The following is a 25,580-nucleotide window of genomic DNA, read 5'->3' on the forward strand; positions in this document are numbered from 1 at the left end:
AGCTTTGGATTTTTAAAACCTAGTTCTAGTCAGAGCTGTGCACATGCCCAGCAGACGTTGGCTCATAGGGACCAAGGCTCCCAAACACTCTAACCCAGTGGTTCCCAACCTTTTCTTGTTTGAGGCACCCTTGGAAAGCCTTTCAAAAGTTCCCGGCACCCTTATAAGGAAATAGATATTTAAAATCTCTGTAGCTTTTTTGTTATTATTTATTTATTTGTTTCATTTCGAGAGTTTGCATGCAACAACACCTTATACCTAGTCCTAGATGATATGAGAATACTGTTTACACCAGTGGTTCCCAACCTTTTCTTGTTTGAGGCACCCTTAGAATTTTTTCCCCGAAATTTTGGCGGCACCCTCAAAAGATCTCATGGCACCCCTTAGTGCCGCGGCACACCGGTTGGGAACCACTGCTCTAACCCATGCACTTTTCTTACATGTTCAGTTAAATGCGAACCTGCTGACTCAGATGAAACCCAATTTTAACATCCATCAATATGAGTTCATACTACAGTGTGTTAATATAAGAAAATGTGACACTCTCTGTGAAATCCAAGTCCCAAAATCTAATTATAAGATAACAAGCATCACGGTTTGATTTCAGCCGTTCATCTCATTATGATTTCACTATGATTTACTCAGTCGATAATTACATTTTGACATGTTCTTCACCTTAAGAGTGAGAGTTTATGTAGAAAACAGTTAATTGCACAGACACACAAAAGACTTTTAACTGGGTTTTCACAACCAGGGTCACAAATAGGCGAAGCAGGCGAACATGGTTACAAACATGTCATACAAACAAACTCTATCAGACTTGGTTTATTGTTGGGTGTAATTACATGCAACTTCTTACCAAAAGCAGTCAAGGTACAAATAATGTAATTAGACAGTCTAAATGTAAATGGCACAGATCCAGAAAGTAACTCAAGTGTTAGAAACAAGACTGGCTGCTCTGAGTCATGTCCTGGTAACTGCAGAGCTTGGGAGGGACTAGGCTCTGCCTTTATGCATTTTAGGCTCAAGAAATAAAATACGCAAACCGGTTCCAGGAATGACAACAAAAAATGCAAACTAATGACATTTAACAGGAACGAAAACAGAAATTGAAACAAAATCAATTTAAATTGTTCTGAACAAAAACGTTTATTTGAAATCACAAGTAACCGGTTAATAACGCTATTTTATTGTTCTCCTTGTTATATTATTTTGGGGGGGATAAACATTAAATGTGGCGTTGACGCATAAAATGTTAAACGCCCGTGAAGCAGACATCATTAGCGAGGGCCGCTTCATTATAAGCACCTGGCTATTTCATGTGGAAAGGTATTTTCGGCAAATGCAGCTCTACGTGACATCAAGCACGTGATTTTAGCGCTGATTACAAAACCGAATTTACTGAAAAGATGTTTATGAAATATCGGCAGTTGTTTATTATCATGCAAAGTCCTAGGCTCAGCTAATTATTGAGCGTCGCTTCTTTTAAGATGGGTCACCACAAAATCCTTTTCGTCAATATTTCTCCTATGACAGGTCACTGATAAATGACGGTCTGCAGGTTGGTATTAAAGGGTAAGCCCAACAGTGTGATCAGGAAGCGATCAGTTTGCCCGTTCGGCTATTTACCTCATAAGTAAGGTATTAAAGAAGAATTTTTTTCTAAATTATATGTTTTATTAGCATATTTTTAACAAAACCATATACCTTCTTCTGGGTAAACTTGTTAACTTTTGGTTTTAAGGCAAGACACAAGACGTCCAAATGATACAAACACGCAATTTGGTTTAATTGTGGTTTTTAAGCCATGATTATACCATTTTTCTGTTAAATATTGATATTTTAGCGATTAGGGAATATTAATATTTCAGCCATGACAACTGTTAGGATAGTTTGTAAAATATTTTATGTAAGAAGCGTACATAGGTTTGGTGTGGGTGGAGTAGTTCTGCTTCTGATAAATTGACATAAAATAAACTTAATAAAACATGCAAAAGGTAGACCCCCACAGCAGACCTAGACAGGTGGTGCTGGGGAGGTGGAAGGCTAGATTAAGAATTTTCAGAATTTGTACAAGATTTGTACTCATTTGGAATGCAAAAAAGTACTTTTTTTAATTTATAACTTTATTTGACGGTTTGGCAAATTGCATTAGTGGGGTTTTTCATTCATTTGGGGAAAAAAGCTTGTTTTAAAAATTTAAGCATTGAAGTGGAATGCAAAAAAGCATTTTGTGTGAATAGCTGAATTTTGTCTGAATTAAAATTGATGGAGTGCTCAGGGGAAAAAAAAACAAACACAAAAAGTATCTAGTACTACTGAAAATTGACATTATAATTGTTTGAGCATAAGCTTTTGAGACTGTTTGATATAAACAGGCAAATGCTTTTCTTAATATAATTAAATAGTAACATATTGTATCTTTGACATTGGCAGCCGTGAGTCTGACAGATGCTTGAGGGATATCGCTTTTACATTAATCTGCTAGTTTCCAAGGCAGAGGTTTCCACCCTGGTGTGAAGAGAATGGCTTTCGAACAGCCGGATGCTGGACATCCACCTCAAACACAGCTGGCGGAGGACAAAAAAGAGGGGGGTGCAAGGGCAAACAGACCAGGCTTGCTAAAGCTATGCGCTTAGTTGATACACGTTTGGCTGACATCTGAGCGATAAACTTTTTTTTTTTTTAGCTGTAAGAATGAGCTAAACCCAAGAGCTAATACGAATAATAGAAAGTGAAAATTATGCACGGGGAGGCCCAGGCAAGGAACAGCGTTTAAAAGAAAGAAATAACAATGTAAAATTATTTGAAAATGGTGAGAAAATGGATAAAGAATGCAATATGAGTCAGACAGAGGAAACCACATAACACAGAAGATCATCAAAGCCCAGACAGCTACAGGATGTCACACATGCACTAAATGAAATAAACAACAAAAAAAATACTAATTTATTATATTTTGACCTAACGCAATGGCTTTGATTTCCGTGGTTACTCATTCAGACACGAAAACAGATCAAATCAGCTGTAGACATTACAACCAAAAATGAAGAAAAATCAATAACGCCCCTCCTTTTTTGCTCCCCTTTATTTTGCTTTCATTTACTTTATGATTGAACACTGACATTGCCAATATCATTATGTTTGATGTAATCCATTAAAGACACTCTGTCAGTTTTAGGCACGTCTTAAATCCTTGGCCACTATAACTGAACGTGAGGTGAGGATAAGTCTTGCCAGAGAGTGAGGCACTCCAGCCAGTAATTATGGAAAGAGACCGTGGGATCCCGATCTGGGCGAAAACCATTAATTTTCCAATTTGTCTCATGAAAAGGCAGAGGATTGGGCACAGTGAATCTAGCTGATGTTTATTTTATGAATGTTTGTGTAAGAAGAGCCCGCTGTAGGAACACTGTGATCTGAAGCATGGTCACACATTTCAGATGAACGCTTACAACAATGCCGAAAGCATGATCAAAGGAAGGTTTATCTAATTTCTATTGTGTTGGGTATAATTAGGTAGATAAGTTGGAAGGATGGCTAGACTGTCATTTTCTCCTTTGTTAGAAAGGGACTTTATCAGCGAATGTGTGTGCTAGTGAATATCCGCACTAAGCTTTCTAAACAGCAGCTTAAACGGAGCTGTCGCCATGTTATCTTCTTCACAGCTCAACACAACAGTAATGAAGTATGTGCGTAGTTTTAAATGCTTTTGAGCGTACCTTGCTTTAAGCCAGAAAGATGCTTTCAGTCCTATTCTGTTCTTTTTATATAGAGATATGCGCAGATGTGCATTTGTGGGACCAGTTCCGCATTCAAACATGCACACGACAAAGCAATTTAAGGTTAATTATGTACGACCTCAGTCTGCATGTAATGAATACAAATGCTGTGTGGGAAAGGACACGCTATTTTGGTTGTTTGGTTATTAAAAATGTCAAATTGTTCTAAATGAACACTCAGACAGTTGTCTAATAGGAGTCTCACACCATTTGTAAGCAGGACTGTTTTTGATAAGAAACACACTAGGTGGTTATATAAACATCTGTGGACTCTTATTGCTTCTCATAAATTCTGACTAGTATAGAATGATGGATTCAGGTTTGTTTACATTCTCAGTCATCCCTGTTTTACCTGCAGGGACATTCCTAGTTATTTGTTGTACAGGACTGTTAAGCAAATAAGTTTGTCACATTCGGCAACCCTTCTAGCACATGACTCATAAAAGCAGAGAACAATCATCACAACTGGATCTTAATCAAACACATAACTTTAAATCAATATTGTAAGCTTTTCTGCATCCCTTTTATCTGCGTTTATCTGTTTTAAGGAATTCAAGTTAAAACGATATTGTGTGGTACTGTAAACAGAAAATCGGTATCTACATATTTTTCTATGTCATAATATAACTACATAGCATAATTAATTACATGATACATAAAATGCAAAAAAGGAGCATATCTATATATAGTCTGATACTTTAAATTACTCTCCAACTTCAAACAGATTGGCTTGACTGCCTCTGCCATCAGTTATTTCCTGCTGATAAGGTAATTCAGTGATTCAGCAAATAAGTAATGAGACATGAAGCCAAAGCATGTCGTAGACAAACTCCAAACAAATATGTCAGAACTGCCTGGTAGGAACACCCCCATCTGTGATTGCTGTGCCAACTGAAATAACTACCTTCATTTATCTCTTTCTCCCACAGCGCATATCAGGATAATCCCTCTTCTTTGGACTTCATGCATAATGCATCAACCTAATCCTCAAGAATAGGTGGCAGGTGATTATAATTACTCAGGTAAGACTGTATCTAAAATACAGAGCTCCCATTAGCTCATTATCTCACATGATCATTATAAATGATACTTTTTTACATATTCAAATTAAGTTAATGGCTATTAATTATGCACTTTGTTTAGAAACCATTGCCTGTTATGGATAGATGAAGTTAAATGTGAGTGGAAACATAAAAGGAACATGGTTTGAACAGGTCCCATCAGCTTCCTTACTGCAGTTGTTATAGGCGAATGCTAAGGTTATAGGTGAAATCAGTCAATAACTAAAATATCTGCATCTAGAAGTTAGTCTTAGAGGAACAGTTGACCCCCCAAAAATATTCTTTAGTTTTCAATTGTTCCAGTTTGTTTCTAATTGGAAAAAAATCGTGCATTTGGTGAAATATCTAATTATATTGTGCACTTTCACTTAAAATGATATTGTGCACTTTCACTTTCAAAGTGTTGTGAATCGTGTGGTAACACTTTACTTCGATAGTCCACTTTAGACATTCTACTAACAATAAGTCCCTTTGCAGCTACATGTCAACTATAGCAGTCACAAGAGTATTACTCTGCTTAACACTTCTAACGCTTGATTGGCCCACAACATACAACACACCATGAAAAACTTTGCAAGTATAAGTATATTATTCTACTAACCCTAAAACTAGTCTACTAAAATTAATGAGAATTAGTTGACATGAAATTGACATGTAGTTACAGAATTACTTACAGTTAGTAGTGGACCAAATATCTAGTGAAATATCAGAGCTCTGTTTTATTTGTTTAATGTGAATCTGGTTAAGATTTATTGTGACGGTTGTTGTTCTTATCTCATCATGTGTGATAAATGACTGTTGACTGGCACTGAAAGGTTAATGTTCTGTCACGTTTGAAAATAATGTACCACCTACACTAACCCCTACTGTAAACTTACTCTAACTAAACCTAAAAAAAATGCATTTGCTGAAACAATCATGCCGTTTTGCATATTTAAAGCACTTTTATTGTGTATTGTGTGACTAGTAGGTCTACCTGAGAGATAAATATAAGTACAATGTAAGTCTTTATTAGCTGCTTATACCCTGTAATCATCATTTGTGTGCAGGAAGAACCTATAAAAACCAATCAATATCAATATTCAATCAATATTACCTACAGAAAATTGTTTTTTTTTGGCATTCAATTTCTTTGATTGTGCAGTGGCCCATCTATTATTATATGAAGAAATATTAGCAAAATAGCAAGAATACAATTTTGAATGACCATCAATGGAAAAAAGATTTCAGTTTGTAGACTTTACAGCACGTTAATGTGACTTCCAAATTGGGATTCCAAATTAACAACCTTTGTGGATCCTGGAGCAACATTTCAATGAACCAATCACAACCCCCTGGTTTATTTGGTGAGTGCCGAACAAACAACGGTCAATACATCTGGACCTATCTCATGTTTTTCATTGAAACACATCATCACGAGGTACGATATTATGTTTTCCTTGGTCTCCCCATCTCTGTAACACAAATTGAGATTTTATCGCAACCTATAAGCATAAACATAAATGCCAGTGCATTTGCATTTGTTAAAGTAAAGCATTCTAGGAATAAGGATATTAATGGATATTTCACCTCTTTTTATTACATCTCTTTTACATTTAGTGCTTTGTGCAATGCCTATTCTAACTGACTGTTAAACTATTTGTAATAGACATTCCTTGTTTGTTTCGTGACCCAAATGACCATAGATTTCTATTTATTTATTTATTTTTTCTGATCCCAGTATATTATGCACGCACACAGACAATGCATAGAGCTGCTGTGCCGAGACCCCATTGATGACTGCCTAGACATGCATTATGCATCAGGAGCGTTTGCTGAATTAAAGAGGCAAAGAATCAGTGGTGCGCTGTGTCTCAGTGCACTTACATCACCTTAGCTTATTCTCACCGGCGTGTAATTTCCTCCTTGATGAAACACAAAATTAAATGTGTGGCCCTGAGAGCAAATGAAAAAGAAATGGATGAGAACAAATATAAACGCAGACAAGTGCCTCTTGGAGGGAGCTACCCACAACACACGGGATACTGCTAGACTTAAAGTGTTGATCTATCCGTATGATTGAGGGTTTGTCTAACCCTCTCTGCACAGCACAAACCACTGATGTAGAGTGCTGGGAGGCATCATTACATTCACTTTATCAGACGCAGCCAGCATTGATGTGCATCCTGGTGGAGTACTATATAAGCGAACACCTTTTAAGTGGAAGAATGGAGCTGAATGTTCAAAGCCTCATTATGTAAACACGTTCTGGCTTAAAAGCCTGGACTGTTAGATACATCTTTCGCATAGGTATCGGTCCGGTATTTGCTTTTAATTCCCACTTTGCACCTAGAGGATGAGGATGGTCTGCAATTAGGATTAATCCAGAGGCAAAATAGAGTTGATCAAAACGAAAACGACTACTACGTAGGCAATTTGGTTGAGAGGAGCATAATGAATACGTTGGCTCCAGGACTTAAATCTTATAATGAATGCATAGACCTTTTTAAAAGGCATGCACTGTAACACTCATTTGTGTGGTAAAACAATACAATGAATCAGCATACAATGCGAGCAAAGGAACCGTTCACCAAAAAGTAAAAGTTTTGTTTCAAATCTATATGACTTGATCTCATTAGTAAAAACAGACTTTCTGAACTGCTTTTTTCATACAGTTAAAAAGTGGATGGTACAGTGCTCAGTAGTACACAACACAACAGATATGATACATTGTGTCGTGTTGTGCTAATTTAGCTGCTGTGGCCTGTTTCCATTTTGTTGTGCAAATTTCATTGTGTTGCGACTTCTTACTTTTTTTTGTTGTTGTTGTTGTGTTGTGACTTGTTTCCATTGTGTTGTCCTAATTTTGTTGTGTAGCGGTTTGCTTCCGTTGTGTTCTGCTAATTTTGCTGTTACAGCTTGCTTCTGTTATGTTGTGCTATTTTTGTTGTTTCTGTTGCATTGTGCTAATTTCGTTGTTATGGCTTTTTTTTACGTTGTGTTGTTCTAAGTTAATTTAATTGTGTTTAATTTTCGTATTCTGTGGCTCGTTTATGTTGTGTTGCGGAGATTTCATTGAACCTTTTCACTACTGGGCACTGGTGATCTTTAGAAAAGCATTGTAAAAGTGCTCCATATGACTATATTAAATATAGTGGAGCCATACTCTATATGTGTGAAAACAAAATTTAACTTGTCATTTACAGACAAAATTGCCTTTTAAAATCTTTCTCAACAGCCGTGTAACCATTCTAGAGCCTGACAGACATTCTCATAGATTTCAAATGACAAAAGTTACATTTTTGGATGGCTTACTCCTTTAATGGAAGGCAAATCCTCCCTTAAAGGAGATATAACATAAAGATTTCTACTTTCTCTACTTATTTAGCCAAACGTGTATTGAAACCTTGCAGGAGGTTAGGGCCGTTATCTCAGTGGTTGTATAGAGCAGAATATTTTATTTTTCTATTTTTTTTCATTGATGGAATGATAAGTTTGTGGATTCTCAGACAATGGGCTAATATAAAAGGAGTCCACTGTGGCTTCTTTGTTGCCATGGTAACCACAAATAGCAAAAGCCATACACATATATACTGTGGAAAGAATTTGAAATAGAAGGCATTCAAATACTTATTTTTGCTGCATCCCTCAGTGATATCTGTCTAACATACACACAATGATGTTAGACATGGGTAGGAGGTATAACACAAATATCAGTAACACAGGAAACTGTGCTTAGCATTTTACCCATCCAGGTGCACATACATAGCGGTGAGTAGTGAACGCACATACACATACATCCAGAGCAGTGGGCAGCCATTTTGTAGGGTTCAGTGGCTTGCTCTTGGGTCTTTGGGTCGAGTCCCGAATCTAGGACCTTTGGGTTACAAGGAAGACTCTCTAATCATTATGTCTCCAATAAAGCTCCTTTACAATAAAGTCCCACTAGTTAAAGGGATGGTATGCCAAAAAATAAAAAAAAAGTACTCAATGATTTACTCACCCTCAAGCCCATCCTAGGTGTATATAAGTTTTTTTTTTCTTCATACAAATATTTTATTAAAAAAATGTCCTGACTTTTCCAAGCTTTATAATGGCAGTTAATAGTAGTTGAGATTTTGAAGCTAAATAAAGTGCATCAATCATCAAAAGTACTCCACGCGGCTCCAGAGTGTTACATATAAGTGAAACAATGCATCTGAGGAAGAAAAATATTTTCTTTAAAACATTAAAAAAAAGTAATCTCTAGCCTCCACTAATTGTTGTACGCATCAGTCTCACGAGAACCTTTTTGTTTACAACAAAGAAAAACCAGTTTTCACTTGGCTTATACTGAAATCCTCTAATATTTTTCTCACATTTGTCTCTTGACAAATGCTTTGTTTTGCTCTCTCCTCTGTGCGTCCGCCTTCACCGTTTCTCAGCTTACGTCATCAGACTGGAACGCCTCTCTCTAGTGAACGTGTAAGAAAGCAGAAGCTAGAGATCACAGATTAGAAAGTTTTAAATACTGATATTTTTTCTTACACAAATGCTTTGCTCTGCTTCAGAAGGCCTTTATCGACCCTCCTTGAGCACAATTTTCCATTCACTGCCATTTTAAAGCCAGATTTTACTCACGTATAAATATTGAAATGAACTAAAATATGCTTTAAAAGTATTTTAATAATTGTTAGTTTGTGTTATCAAATGTTGGTAACGTTGGTACCACACATTGTCACACACGTCTTAGTTCCTTTAATAAAGACTGGATTATTTAAAACAGAAATACAGTGTCCCGTGTGTGTTTTTGAATTAAAATTAAATTGGAATATTAATTTATTTATCAACATTTGCTGCGTGTGTCAACTTTAACATTCATCAAACACCCAACTCATGGAAAATATATAATATCTTCACAGACTAATAGTTGACAAGCACATTACACACACACACAATTATACTACAGATTAGCATAAAAATGATATCAATCTTACTAATGTGTGAGTAGCAGAGATAAGAATCAACAAGCGGCTAGGCGGTGATTCATGTCAGTGACATGTCATTCTTTCTCAGTGTCTAATAGGTGTGTTGTTAGATTGGAGGAGGGCCCTGCAGAGTCTTGTATGCACAGCTGTAGGGGTACGTCCTTTCTTTCCTTTGTGATGTCCAGTCACCAAGGCCAGAGCTAAAATTACTACAGCTGCAAGCCAATTATCGACCCTTCACAATTCTTCACAGCTTCTCTCTCTGGCAGACAGAAGATGGCAGCTGCTCTGGAGAGCTGTGATGGAACAAAAAAAAATAAAATAATGCGTTTGGCCCGGATCCTTTAGATTGGAGTATGCAGGTTCTGAATAAGAATCGTATCTCATAGATCCATGCTAATGCACTTCATGATATTCTTCAGTGGTTCAGGTGTTTTGCGGTTCTGTGTACGGTGTATGTGGAATTGCAGATGTGATTTCAAAGCAATTTTACGAGTTGGCAGGACGCTTTAGACGAAATCTCTTTTAATTAGACAAGGAAAAAGCATAAAACCAGAAAAGTACAAGTTGCCTAAATACATATTTTGCTGGAGGAGCTCAGATGCTTTTTCCAGTAAGTCTAAAGGGAAAAAATGTATGCGTTGTAGACTGCTGTTTTGATGTAGTGCTTGATATGGATTAAGAGCTCTAACTCAATCAGTTTCCTGTTGAGAGAGTGTTAACAATCAATCAGATCCAGCTTTACTCTGTTTGATCTGCTTTTCCAGGAATTATCCATTAAAAATCCTAATGTCTATGTACAACATTTGTGGCATGCACTATGTATTTGTAATGTTTTTTTTTATATAAATGAGAGACAAAGGAGTTTACAGTAAATACACTTCAAGCAAGTGGGCAGCAGAGTGAAAAGAGATATAAAATATGCTAGCATGCTATTTAGAAATGTCATTAATCTCTTACCATCCGTTTCAAATCATGTCATCATGTCACCGACTAAAATTTCATCTTTTTGCTTTTGTTTGGCATCCGTATGAGGATGGCAGGAAGGTACATGAAAGAAAAATGATGAAATAATCTGTAAAACTCTATTTACATGGATGATAAATGCACTACTCAAGAATTATGTCCGTCACAGCCGTGCACAGACCTTTTAAGGGGCATCTGCTGAAACTGAAAAAAATGTCTTAATTGCTCACATCTTAATGACAAATTAAATAACACAAAATAATAGTCTCAAAAACTTCTCATTTATTTCCTACCAATAACAATCATATAAATAATACAGAGAGAATACAGTAGATATGCAGGGTTTCAGGGCTTTCTTAAACCTAATTACAACAGCTATCGTCTGTGAGCCATGTTTATGGTTTACTGGTGTGTGCACATAAAGTTCAATAAAAATATGTTTGAATATTTTTTTAACTATTCTCTTTGGTTTTATAAATGAATTTGTATTATTTGGTTATTATTTTTTATGTATTTGAGAAGAGGAGAAGGTAAAACATTGGATCAAGGGTTTTTGCCTATTTTGAAATATAATTTAAATAAATATGTCCAGCCTATTTCCAGTCAAAATAATAGATTATAAGAAACTACAGCATGTTGTTTTCACAACAAAACCCGCCTCAATTTCTACTTAACCTAGTCCAACACTAGCCCAATCGCGTTTCGAGCAGCCCACCATTGAAAGTTGCATTATGGGGGGGCGGGTAAAATAGCCCTTTTTTGGTGGGGTTCCCCTTCTAAATTTGCATTCCAGGGGCTAGACATCACATTAGGTCTGTTGAACTCGCAGACATGAAAAATACCCCATGGACTTGGGAACACTGCTATGCACTTCAGTTCATTCTGTCAAGATAAAGGGGGTGGAGTTCTGAGGTTTACTGACAGTTTGAGCGGATTCATTAATTTAAGATTTTACCCAGAATGTCTATTTCTTAAGTGTCATTGGCCAAATGTCTGAAAATATAAAATCGCAAATGGTGATTAATAGCATTGATTTATTGAAGGGTAAAAAACCGCCACCAAAAAAGGGCACTTTGTAGTGTAAGGGGAAAAAAGGCGAAGGTTGAGCCCTGTCTATGCACATGCCTGATGTCCGTAACGCTAAAAAAAAAAATAAATAAAAATAAAGCAGATTTTCTTACCAAATTTTCTTACTGATTAATGGAAGTGCTTTAACAATAGTATCACAGTTCTGTTTTTGATGCACACAATTTGCCTGCCTTCCATTTTAAGCTAATTAATGTGAATGCATTTACACACTGAATTAATTGACTAACAAACTAAACATTATTTTGAAGACGCCTTTATTGTGAGATACATCCAAGTAATAGCGTACGATGCAGTTGGTTCTACTCATCAGTTATTCATTGGATGGAGGCCAGTCTGATTGCATTGTTTGTAAGAAAGCCAGAAACGTGACTGGAGAAGTCTGACATACATCGCAGTGTATGTTGGGGAGTAACTAGTTAGATGTAATGGAATTATGTAACACAGTGAATGTAACTGCAAGTAATTACAGTCACTGAGAACAAATGTTTATTGAAAATACAGTTACTTTTGAAAATGTTAATGGTTACAAAGGTGGTTACACATAAACATTGTGTTTCTGGAGTTTGGGTGAACTGGTGATACTCGCTAACATCTGGTAAAAGCTAATAACTAGATGGTAACTAAAGCCTATTCTATATGTTTGCTTTTTTGGTGGAAGCTTTGCATTAGGTTAACTAATAAAATGGTAAATATTAATTCAATTATGTGTACAATTTCTTAATTCTATCATCCTAGTATCGTGCACGGTCTCTCTCATTTCATACAAACACAGCTGGTGCCATTTTATTTTGTACACTGTGATGGATCATAAGATAACTAACTAACTAGTACTGTAAGTTAGTTAGTACTTACAGTCTCCACCATATGCCTAGTTTGAACTTGCCAACAGCTTTCTTTGTGGAAGGTTTAAATAATTAAAATCATGTAATAAGCCTGATAATGTACATTCAGGTAGTTGTTATTGAAAAATTGAAACAATGTCATTTTGAACATCCACCAATGTAATATACAGTACAAAAATCACTAAATCTACTGTTCTTGTCTCCTCCGAGGTGCTCGTCTGTGCAGAACAGTTAACATGCTTTGCATAAACTTTTGCCTTGGAGTTAGAACTGGTACACTGCTGTCGATTACGAAACAGCACTGTATGGAAATAAGCAAAGTAAGGGCTGGTAATTTTTCAGGTTTTCTGTTTTCTTTTTTTCTTGTTAGATGCAACGCTGTGGACCCGTAGCACTTAAACACAAAAAAGTGATTTTTCACGACATGTGCCCGTTAAAATAATAGGACAAACAAAAACTACCAAACGTGATAAATTAATAACAATAAAATGCCTAGTCCTTGTTTTGCATCGTCTCCCGTGTATGATCTTTGTCTAGTATTTCTGCTATTCCTTTCGTCTTGCCATTTGGACTCTATTTGCCCCTGTTTGAACTACTGCTCGTTTTCCCGGGATTATCTCTCTCTGTCTTTGTCCCGTTGGATTATGTTTGCCGTCGACTGACCCTCGCTTGTTTCCTGGACTATTCTTGTGTTTTGGTCGCACCATATCTGTCTGCCTGTATTCTTGAGCTTGTCTTATAATAAAAACCTGCAGATGGATCTGCGTGTATCTTGTTTCGTCAGCCCTAGAACAATTTTATAGATGAAAACATCTTCTTTTGTGTTTCAGATAAGAAAGAAATCCATGCAGGTTCGAACTGTCATAATGCCGATGGAATTTTCAGAATGCGAACTATCCCTTTATGATACGATTGTTGAACTTGAGTAGAATGCCAACTTTAATATTCCTCAAGCTTTTTGAACTTTTAATTACGCTTGCTAAACATTGCCGTAATTATTGGCTAATATTATGCAGGCTTTAAAGTGATCAACAAAGAGAAGTAAATTAATTCACGACTCAATATTTGAATGATCTGAATTATTCATAGTTGCAGCAGTTCTTACATTTATCAAGCAGTTAACCTTTCGTTGCCGTAAAAAACTAAAAAATGCTTTGTGCTGTGATTAACATGTCAAGGTTATATGTGCTGGGGAAGGTTTAGTGAGAGACGTTAAACAGGTTCGTATTCAGTGCGCTCTGACTCATTAATGAGCTGGGTAAATGTCACTGTGGAGGTCCACATTAATTAAAAACCACAGACAGCTGATTACAGGAAAATGACTTACAGATATCCTACCGGCCACTGAGTCAAACGCAAAGTTCCGATGAGCTAAATTACACTATTATTGATCGCTAGCAGTAAAATTAGACTGTAATTGCTTCAGCTTGCCTATTACAATGAAACTGTTAAAGATGGAGTAAATCCTACAAACAACATAAAAGGTACCCTGGCACTAAATGACAGACATGTGAAAGTAATTTGTGGGACAGTTAGCTCCCTGCTGAGATCAGGGCAGAAAAAGCTTTAAGATTTGGGGGGTTTTAATACTACACTTTGCCAGAGAACGTATAACTCTGCATACCAAAAAGCAAGTTTTGCTAATTATGTTAACAGAATTATGCAAACAAGTCCCTTCTGAAATAAAAGTATGTGATGTTGAGTGAAAAGCGTGAAATCCTATTGACAGCATGTGGAGTCCACCTAAGTCCTGTAAACCCTCGGCCTTATGACATTATTGCGTTTATTACGGTATCTGTTGACAGCGGTATGACGTTGAACCAGACAAACCTGATACTGTAAGTCACCGCCTTTAAATAGCAGCTACTTGTTGCAGAGGTCCTTGTTAAGAAGCACCACATGGCAATTCAATTATGTTAACAGATTGTGGTGATATTTTATTATCATACCCTGAGTGATCATTTTTAGAATACAGCAGCTCTATTTGATGGAGCAGTTTCTTTTGTCTAATGTGTATTTATCAGGGAAGGGCAGAGAAAGCCCTGAGAAACAGAAACTGGCTCCGGTCAAAAGTTGCTGAAACAGAAAAAGGCAGAGGCCCAACACAACTGCCACTGCCAAAATAATACCAGTGACTCATAGTTGCCTTCAAGCCATTCTACCATTCTCTTCCCTGTTTCAACATGCAGTCTAGCCATGAACTTTAATTAAACACACTATATATAGAGACTACACAATCTCCACCATCTTTTTAAGTGAAAGTTGTGGTAGTCTTTAGATTGCTCATTGATGGAGATCTCTCTCTGTATGAAAAAGCCTTTCATCCATTATTTTGTTGTACAATACAGTCAAACCCAAAAATATTCAGACACTAATATTTTTTTTTAATAGTGGGCACAGGACTTCAGTTATGTAAGCGAGGATAGATAAAGTTTACTTTGACATATTATACCCAATAATTGCTAAAAAATAGCTAAAAAACACTTTGACGTGACCTTAAGTTTTTTTTTTTAATTGCTAATGTGACCTTTTTACACCATTGCACAGTAATTGGTTGACCTAAATTGGTATTAACTAATTGTGTACTTAAATATTACATCTGGCAGCTGCTCAAGCTAATTTATTGAATACCTTTCTATCAAAGACATAATCATGATGAATATTGTTATAATATTGTCATCATGTTATATTTTATTACCATTTTCAAAGCTACAGTAAATAAACTATGATAATGTGAGGAATGTTAAAGGTGTTTTTTTAGTTAGTTATATAGTTATAGTTATTCTGACTTGCAATATTGTACCTACATATGAACTAATAAACTTTTTTTTAGTTCTAAGGTGAGAACAAGCTTCCATACAAATAAAGAGTATAAAACTGATATGCTTATTAATACGCCTATTATTAACATATTAACTGTTTTAGTTCTCAATACTCATATTCTTCATGACCGTATTCAACATCCCTAGTTCAACCGTAAAATTTACTATAAAAAATAGGACCTAATAAAATGATGATAAAAGTAAAGTGAGACTGAAAAACATACTCATCATATAAACTGTTTATTCAAGTCATTGTATGTAACAATTACATTCTGTATATATTTTGAATTAATCGAATACATCTGAATTAAAAAAGTGTTTCATATCACTAATACAGGAACTATAAAGTAAGTAAGTTAGCAAGTATGTTTAAGGGTTAAGCAGGACATCTCCAGTAAAACAGGCCTGGAGTGACTTCAGCAGATGTCTGCAGGCTTTTTCCCTCCCAGAGCGGGATGGAAGCTGTTTAATACATGCAACGTGGGAGAGAGATCTGCTCTACTCTAATGCAGTATTCCTGCACAACATGAATAAAAAAATCTGCCTCGCTGAAACAATACCCGAGAAATCCGCTGTTGTCCAAACCAAGTAAAATGTGGGCGCCTCGACCTCTCGGCCAACACAAACCCTCCTGAATTGGTATTCAGGCAACACGTCACACTTTTTGAAACAAGTGTTTGGTAGTGCCAAGACTGGCCATGGACTTTCTCTGCAGAGCCAGAGCAGAATGCCAATTCAAACAAAGTGGTGAAACAGTAATATTGTCAGCGCTAAGGTCTTGTAGAGCTGAGCGAACGCAGGATGGATGGTGTTATGTAACCACGGCCCGTTCCAGTCTGTTCGCGTCGACCAAAACAGACGGCAGCAGTTTTGAAAGCAGCAGAATGCAAAATTAGACTTCGCAAACAGTAAAATGAATCCTTTGTGTGAGCATGCGGCAGGATGCGCCGCATCTACTGCTCATCCAGATGGCTAACACATGTTCTTTCCTGTTGCTGTCACTCTCTCCCTTTTTTTTCCTACGGAAAGGTGATCCACACCAGCAGCCCCAGCTATATCTGTCTGTTTGGCAAAGCTATATTGTTGCAGCAGTGCAGCGCCTTGATCTAAACTCCACCACTCTGAGCTAAGAACCACCTTTATTCCATTTGGCAGAGGCCTAAATACGTACACACACACACACACACACACTCTCTGACCGCAAAAGAAGGAACGCTGTAAAACACCCCCACAGTGTTAGGTAGTAAAGTACTGAAAAAGAGGTGGAGGAGAGGTGAAGATGTGTGTCAGGTTAATCCTAACAACTGCAAACCATTTTTTTTTCTCGCTAAATATGCTATTGATTGAAGTCCATTGATTTGTGCACATGTGTGTGAGTGTGTCTGTGTGAGTGTGTGTGTGTGTGTGTGTGTGTGTGTAAACAGCTGCTCTTGTGACACATTGGCATTCCTGCCAATATCTGTCAGTATGGAGCTCTGAAAATAAATCCTAGGCTTTCAGCTGTCTCAGCCCACACAGAGGAAATTTGAAATCACACAGCAGTTTTAGATAAGAAAGTCACACAGCCTCGATTCTTGCCAGATACCTCAGCCAAAAACTGCCCGGGCTACAGATGCTGTCCATACTTGCCTCTTTGTTGCATCTATATCAATATTTAGGGAAGGTGTTGGCTGTTTTTGTAGTATTAAGTATGTGAGATACAAAGTAAATGGCCGGAGAATGAAAGCATACTGTATGAAGACATTGTTCATTTAGCACCACGTATCATGCTTTTCAACCTACGATAATGTCAACTTCGACTTAAATTTTACCTCATGTTAAAGTAATAGGGTCAGTTGCATATCTATTAATTGATTCATGTATTTCGTACATATATCAACTATCTATTTTATGATGAGCATCTTTTTAAATTACTAAAGTAAAATTCTGTTTTGTATTTTTTTTATGTGCACGAATTCAAAATGTCATAGTAGGGGGAAAAAAAAAATATTGCGGAAGTCAATGGTGACCCAAAAAACAGCCTGGTTACGAACTTTTTGTGTTCGGGAGAACAAAGAAATTCATAAAGGTTTGGAATTACTTTGGAATGGGTGAGAATTTTAATTTTTGGGAAAACTGTTCTTTTAAAATATAATCAAATGTGACCTTTTGAAAGGAAAAGTTAGTTGACTGTGTAAAATGTAACATGGTATGACAGATTTCTTTCTAAATTAATATTTTGTAAAAAATTGTTGGAAAAAAGTGTAGGAATATATATATATATATATATATATATATATATATATATATATATATATGTGTGTGTGTGTTTTTTCATCACAATTTAAAAAGTATGATTTGTGAAATATGAACAAAAAATTCCAAGATTTTAACTCGAGATATACACTCAGAATTTCATTTTTTCACCACAACTTATCGGAATTACATTTTTAGATCACGAATGTGACTTTACATCTATGACTTTTGCTTTCTGAATTGCTAGGAAAAAAGACAGAATTGTGAAAACCTTTTTTTTTTATTGCGTGGTGAAAACAAGCTTCAATACATTTGTCACTGACAGACACGCAAAAAGTTATTCATACAAATGACTTGCTTGGCGCTAGTTTCGAAATTGACCCTGACCTTAAGTACAATGTTTATTTGGACATATACGCACACACACAGGCACACACACACACACACATAAACCCCCATCTCTGCTACTTCATTTTTAAAGGCGTCCTTTTGCACCTGCAAATCCTTTGACACAATGCAGCTGACTGACAAAGAGGTGAAGCCTTCAATCTCATTGAGGCAACTGACAGCCAATGTGGCTCCCACACAAAAAGGAGAAGAAAATAAGATTCTTTAAAGGCATCCAGTGGAACCATAGAAGGAAACGGCTCAAAAGAGAGACAAAAAGGAGGGGAGAGAGCAAGTGTGTGTTTGAGAGTTGAACGCAGGCAGGCCATGCCTAAAGCTAATCATCCCACTCACCAGCCTTCACCAAACACAATATTTCACCAAACAAAGAAAACGTGGCTGCTAAAAGTTCATCTGAGTCACAAATACATTAATTCAAATGACAGTTATGTGTTCAGTTAAGCTAAGGCTCCTCTTCACAAGCTCTCAACTGTGGTTTCATGCCGTGAATAAACCTAAAAGATTAAATCAGCCACAGGAACTGTTTGCTTTGTCGGACCTACCTGATTTAGGAGAGGAGTTGTGGATAAAATATGCAAAATTAACGTAATAATGAATGTCAGCAACATTGCAAGCACTTATCAAAAGTGGGATATTTAATGCTTCTTAACATTCATTGTTAAGGGAATTAACACAGGGCTAAACTCGAATATCAAGTTTTGTCAAGGCAAGGCACTTTTGTTTATATAGTGCTTTATACAGTTCTAAACAGGAAATAACAGAATCAATCATGCAAATGATTTTATGTATATTTTAATATTTTAAAAAAGACTGCAAACATGTTATTTAGAAAAAAAACGAAAATTGAAGTTATTACAAAAGTGTATTGTTAATTTTTTTCTGACTGAATTGTTTAAAAAAGACAGAATTGTGAGACATAAATGTAAAACTGCAAGATAAAATATCTGAATTCTCAAGTCACAGTTATTTGTTATTTCTCATCCTGCGGCAGAACCAAGTTTCCACAAATTATCACTGACCCACACAAAAAAAATACAGGGCTTTATACAATTCCAATCAGGAAAAAACTGAATCCGTGATGCAAATGTGTTCAAATAATAAATAAAGCAACTCTAAAAAGACAATAATGTCGTTATTCAGCTGATGTCAGTTCAGCGTTGATCCATTTCACTTCAATAACTATGTATTTAACTACGAAATCAATTATGAAACAAATTGAATTCCTCTTTAAGCTGCTTTTGTATCGGGTATCATTGTATGAAGTTCTGAATCAGAATCTGAATTGACTAAGTTTCTAATTGTAACTGTATTATTTCTTTTAATCGGCCCCTGTCCGTGTGACAAGTCACCTCTCTCAAACAGTGAAAAGACGACAGGCACCTGGGATATGACTCACGAGGACCGGCCCTCCCTCTGTAAATGAAAGCGCCATGTGTCTAAAAGAAGTGCCTTAAAGGAAATGAATCCCGCACAGCAATAAGATGGTGAGCTCTGTAGGCCTTCATCTGATAATCGCCTCTGTTATCCAGACTATAGATAGCGCTGCAAGTCTAATGTGAAATGATAGTCCGTGCGCTGTGAACAAAGGCGAGGAATTTCTCTATAGTCAAACTGGCTGTTTAATTTTGTTGAATTAAGCTACTGATTTTGAATGAGCTCTCACAATGAATCCTATAGGATTCAGAATAGAATTTGTGGCCAAGCTCTGTAAAAAAAAAATGTAGCGAGAGATTGCATCTGTTAAACTGTATGCACAAATCAGAAGCGCAGGAAAGCAAATATTATGCTGATACGACCAAAAGCGTTCTCAGACGCTATTAGATGCATACTTATAGTGTGGTAACGTAACCCCAGAAGTCCCCTGGGGGTATGGGAAAAAAAAGTCTAATGTTGAATTTGACAGTTTTGACATTTGTAGGCAGATAACCACTGACTGATTTTCCTTCAAAATGGTGCTGGAAAATGTGAGTCAAATTGGGGGTCTGTTTTTTAAAAGAAGTCACTTATAAATAATTCAATATGAGTATGTTATGTTGTCATGAAATGTATGTATGTCTTGTAAATGGGAAACACGGTAAACATAATAGAACGTAATTGAAATTTTACAGTAATAAAAAAAATCTGCGACATTTACCGTAAAATACAGTGGTTGCTAGACCTTTACAGTAAAATATATGGTAGCAACATTTTAGGTATTACAGACTAAAAAACACAGTAAAAAAATTGTACCTGATGTAATATTAATAATTGTTAATTTATGAATTTTTAGCAAGAATAGAAGCAAAATATATAAAGGTGTGTCATTCACACTAATATATGTATGACTTTAAAATTAATTTAACATTAATTTAATAAAACTAGATGTCTGAAACTTACTCTTAAGCAATGAATAGGTTTACAGTTAAAATTAATACTTTTTTCACATTGTTTAAATCTTTTTAAACAATTTAATGCATCTTAACTGAAAGAAAATATGAATTTCTCTTTGAATTTTGGTAGTGTAAAAACTTAACGGTAGATGACCCCACCAAAATTTTAGGCAGGCAAAACAAACAATTATTGGGTAAACTTGTTTCCTAACTGTGATTTAAAATGATTTAATTAGTCACATATATTTTTGAAATATTATTTTAAAGGGAAGTTCATCCAAAAAATAGAAAAATGCATTTAATCACCCTCATGTTGTTCCAAACCTTTGTGATTTTCTTTCTTCTCTGAAGCACAGAAGTGAGTAAATAATAACTGAATTAGCATTTTTAGGTCATCTAGACCTTTAAGACGTTTTACGTAACTCACTTTGCAAAATATACTGACTGCTACTGAAAGTTTAGGAGGTGGAGGATTGAATTGTGTTTGAACATAACCGATACGATTACGCTGAGCATTGAGCATTAAGTTATTACCGATGTTACATTTACTGAGCATTTCATTCATACCAGTTTGAAATGAATACCGCATTCACCTAAATCCATCTGGGGTTTAAACTACACGGGTTTTTTTTACAACAACATAAACTCGTATTTCTAAAGGGCATCTAGGGAGAGGCCCGTTTCTATTTGAACAAGACACAATCACTCAAAAGAGACTAATATGACAAGTCGGTAGTTGCACATTATGTATTTTCTCAGCCCTGCCCACCAACTCACGTATTTCATCGGTTCAGCCCTCCGCTGCTTCACTAGAATGATTTAATGTCCATATCCTTTTCACAGGCGCTTTACGATTGTCCACGGTGAGAAATGACTCTAGTCTCCTTTTATAAGGTTAAGACAAAAAGTGACAGGGCAATACCTGTAAACGGGCCGATGAGTCTGGGAAAGACAGAAGGCCTAATCTCAGTTTGGTTGGATTTATCATATCTGCTCTAGTAATCCTTAACACAAAGCCTGGATGAGTGCTGTCTTTGTGTGTGTCAGAATAGCAGGCTTGCAGAACAAGCCTTGGCGTGTATTTTCTTTTTTCTCTTTTTTTTTTTCTTTGTTCAGCGGTAACACTGTGGCAGGTACGGAATCTTAGGTTACAGTAAGGATATCTTCTGACAGCATGGAGGTGCTGAGGGTACTGGGTGGGGTGGGCCGGAAGGGCTGGTGTGGAGCATAGCAACAATTCTGCGTCTTAACTATTCAAGGTAAACTCTCGAAACGACTTAAACCGGTGAACTCATGAAGCAATACTGCATAAGATATTAAGACTAACTGAAAGAGAATGGACGGTCTGCCTTAAAAAGCATATTCGATACCAAATCTCTAAGGTCTGTAAATGATCAAAAACGTCTGATAAACCTGTAGTACACAATCTACTTCATGCTTTCTGTTGTCTGACTGAAACCTTTACATGTACATTTAGTCATTTTGCAGTGTTTTGTAATTATGCATTAATATTTCAGTAATATTTGATATAATTATATGTTAATGTATATAATTACACTTTAATTACACCAATTATAGTCAATTATACTGCTGATAAATTAGTATAATTATAAAATGTCACCCTTTAGGTTGTGGTATTTTTGTTAACGCGTGTCTTTCTGCTATGAAATATTTACTGATTTTATGATGCAGCAAACACATTATAATCTATGTATATATCTATAATAATCTCTCTCTGTCTCTCTCTCTCTTTCTCTCTATATATCTCTCTATATATATATATATGTATGTATGTATGTATTTCCAATTTCAGTAAATTACAGTAATACAGTAAATTCAAATGTTTTTACAGATAAAATATTAACGCTTGAAATAAGAAACATATTTTGCCAATGGAAAAAGAATGTACATTTATTTTCTTATTGTAAGCATGCATAGATATTAAAAAAAGGCAAAAAATAAATGTAGCAATAATGAGATAATGTGCAATATTTAAACTCAAATATTTTAAGTTATTCAAAAGTGACAAATCTACTTGGAGCGTAAGTCTGAGCAGACCATATGCTGAAGCGTGCTGAGAGAACAAAAGAGCCACAGGTGCAAGCTCGCTTTACACCTTGACCTGGTTTGTCAGCTTGTCTGCCGAATTTGTGCCAGTGCAAAGTGAAGTGTCAAAAGCAGCAAATCTGGGTTGACGAGAGGGAGATTAAGGGCCGCGGGTCGCAGAACAAGCACAGAACTCTTCAGACATTTGGAAATTTCTCTAGTTCTTTCACACACTTTGCGGTTTCCCTTTCAATTTTACCTATTGTAAAATGAATATCTTATGGCTAAATGGGTTTGGATTGTAATCGGATATGTTAAGTATGCGTTCTTTGTGTATGGGCACATGTGTGTTTGTTTGTTGCTGTTTGGGTCTGTGAACCTGAGCGAGGCGTTACTGCAGTGCAGCTGTTAAAAGACGATATCACTCTTTAGTCCTGACTTTGTGTGTTTATTTTGTGTGTGTGTGTGTGTGTGTGTGTGTAGACATAAATGCACCTGGGGGTGTCCATGCTTGCAAACCTTCTGAAAACCTCAAAGCTGTTCTGGCTGAGACACAGAATACCTGCATCATTGTCACTTCAGCACCTTAGGCAGGCAGGAGGCAGTGGATGGGGAGAATAAGTCATTTGTCAGAATGGGGCAAGTTGAAACTACAACCCCATTTGTTCCACTAGAGCAAGTTATGGATCTAGTTAATGAGAAGAGACAAGGTCTTACACTTTTTCAAGCACACGCGTATCTGCATGCATACACTGACCTGGCTGTTCACACACACACACACGATACTTGTCGTAATGCAGTCATGTGGAAAGCGAGAGGGAGAAGCTTTGTCATCTGTCTACATTACTGTATTAATGTAGATAGGAAACAGTCAAGTGAGAGAGGTGAGTATCGCAATGTCTCTGACACATAAAAGAACAATGATCATTCACCATAAAGTTTCTGGGAGTTATGATGTGTCAAGAAGCAAGACTTCCTCTTGACAGCCTCTGTCTCGTGAAATATGATCCTGTATGTCTGAGGATGTTATGAAATTGTGTCCAGAATATAAAATCCGGCACTAGTCGTTAAAACATATAACTTCTTTCATACCCCAGTCAGAATTTGTGGTTTAGAACAGATTTGTGGTTCAGAAAAATACGCTAAGTTAATATGAAAATATGGAAAATATAATAAATGTAGTTACAACTAAAAAAGTAAGCTACAGGACAGTTGACAGTAAAGATTGCACTCGTAATCAAAATGTTTCAAATGACACATGCTATAATAATGTATTATATTATATAAACTACATTCACATTTAGCCTGTTGCAGATGCTTATTAAATAGAAAGTCATAAGGGGAAAAAAGTTGCCAAGAAGTAAATAATCTCAACGCATGTAAACTATCAATGGTTTAAGTGATTGGTTTTGAAGGAAAAATTGGCATATAACGTGAAAAATAAATCCACTTAATTGTACTGAATGTGTACTTGCGGTGTACTTCAAACCTTAAAAGTATACTTTTAAAAACGTGCACTTTGCAGACAATGAAATAAATGTTAACGAATGACAGTGCTAATGAAATTAACCTTAAAAAAACAATAACAATATTCATTAACATACACTTTAAAACGAGTGCATTTTGTAATGATGAAAAATGAAAAGCTTTACTATTTTTGTAAATTGAGCATGTTTTAAATAATTGAGTTATAATTATTTGTTGTGCTTTATTGGTCATGCAGAATATGTGCTTTATAAATTCAACAGCCAATATGTATTGTTATAGTCAGGAAAGATTAAAAGCGCAGGACTTCTAGTGTTGTCACAATATTGTATTATGATGTCACACAAACGTGACCTTTGGTAAAAAGATGCCATAATCCACAGCACAATCAAATTAGTCAAAAATATAAATAATATCACACAGGGTAGATAACGTGTAGAGCATTGTAAAGATTTTGTGTAGACCTATTCTCATCTCAGGTGGCATCAGACACTCGCTGCGCCCGACTGGTAATGATCTGTTTATGTTTCGGGTTACTTGTGTTTCACACCAGTCCTGGAGCTGCAGATTAAGACTGCATTGCAGCATGATGTCAGATGCCTTAGAATGAGCGGTTTTGTTTTTTTGTGCATCATACGTTCAAATACTGGTCATTAGCAGCTTGCAATCCTGATCCTTTTCCGTCATCGGGCTTCAGCAGCTCTTACCAAATCAGTCCGGTCAGCTGTCAGTTCTTTCGCTCGGACATTAACACATCTGTCTCGCCTCAGCCAAACCTAATTGCTGGCCTTTACTATACCGGTGTACCCTCATTGCCATCCCTGGCTATCAAAATCCCCCTCGGTTTGAATCGAAATGAGCCCTGCGTACATATTCATAACGCTGCCTCGCCTAACTGTGCATAATTTAAGGGAAATACATCCTAACTTGGCTGCGCGTGGAATTTCGCGGATGAAAAATGTCTGTTTTGGCCCACATCGCGAGTGTTCGTTTTGGCAGTGTGTGCGTTTTTAGGCATGGCGGAACAACATCGATTTCATACGGAGAATCTACTGTGACAGATTAAAATGTGTTTTAGCCAAATGATATTCATGTCTGATGTGCATTGTGATCAGACTGAGACGCATGAGAGCCGAGGGTTCGGTCGGAATCATGATGCTCATTATGCCAGTCATAACAAAAGCATGACAGCTGCAGTTTTCCATTTTCTGGCTCAAAAGATGGAAAAGTCCAACGTCTCTGCGAATTCATAATTACGGTCTCTCTCTTCTGAAAATAAATGAGGTAAAAAAATTTATGTATGTTACTAAATGCGTTTCTGTAAATATAACCAATATTACAATACATAGCATTCATATTTAGTTTTTTTTCATTTATGGTAAATTTTGTACATTTAGCGTGAAGGTAAATGCTTTTTTTCTTTTCAGAATCGTCTGAATTGTTATTAAATTGCCATTCTTTATTTTCTTATTTTTTCGTGACGTGGTTTTGGTAACACAGCTGACAAGTAAGTTTACCAACCGAAGTCA

At 36.3% G+C, this 25,580-nt stretch overlaps 1 long non-coding RNA gene across 1 annotated transcript in view; it reads left to right on the forward strand.

Moving 5' to 3' along the window:
• Positions 1–25,580, forward strand: part of LOC122322992 — a 72,934-nt gene that overhangs the window by 12,949 nt on the left and 34,405 nt on the right. The window contains exon 2 of the long non-coding RNA XR_006246929.1: positions 4,712–4,804. This is a non-coding gene — a long non-coding RNA (uncharacterized LOC122322992). The remainder of the gene's footprint in view (positions 1–4,711; positions 4,805–25,580) is intronic.

The sequence above is a fragment of the Puntigrus tetrazona genome, chromosome 18, assembly GCF_018831695.1.
Source record: "Puntigrus tetrazona isolate hp1 chromosome 18, ASM1883169v1, whole genome shotgun sequence".
Taxonomy (NCBI): domain Eukaryota; kingdom Metazoa; phylum Chordata; class Actinopteri; order Cypriniformes; family Cyprinidae; genus Puntigrus; species Puntigrus tetrazona.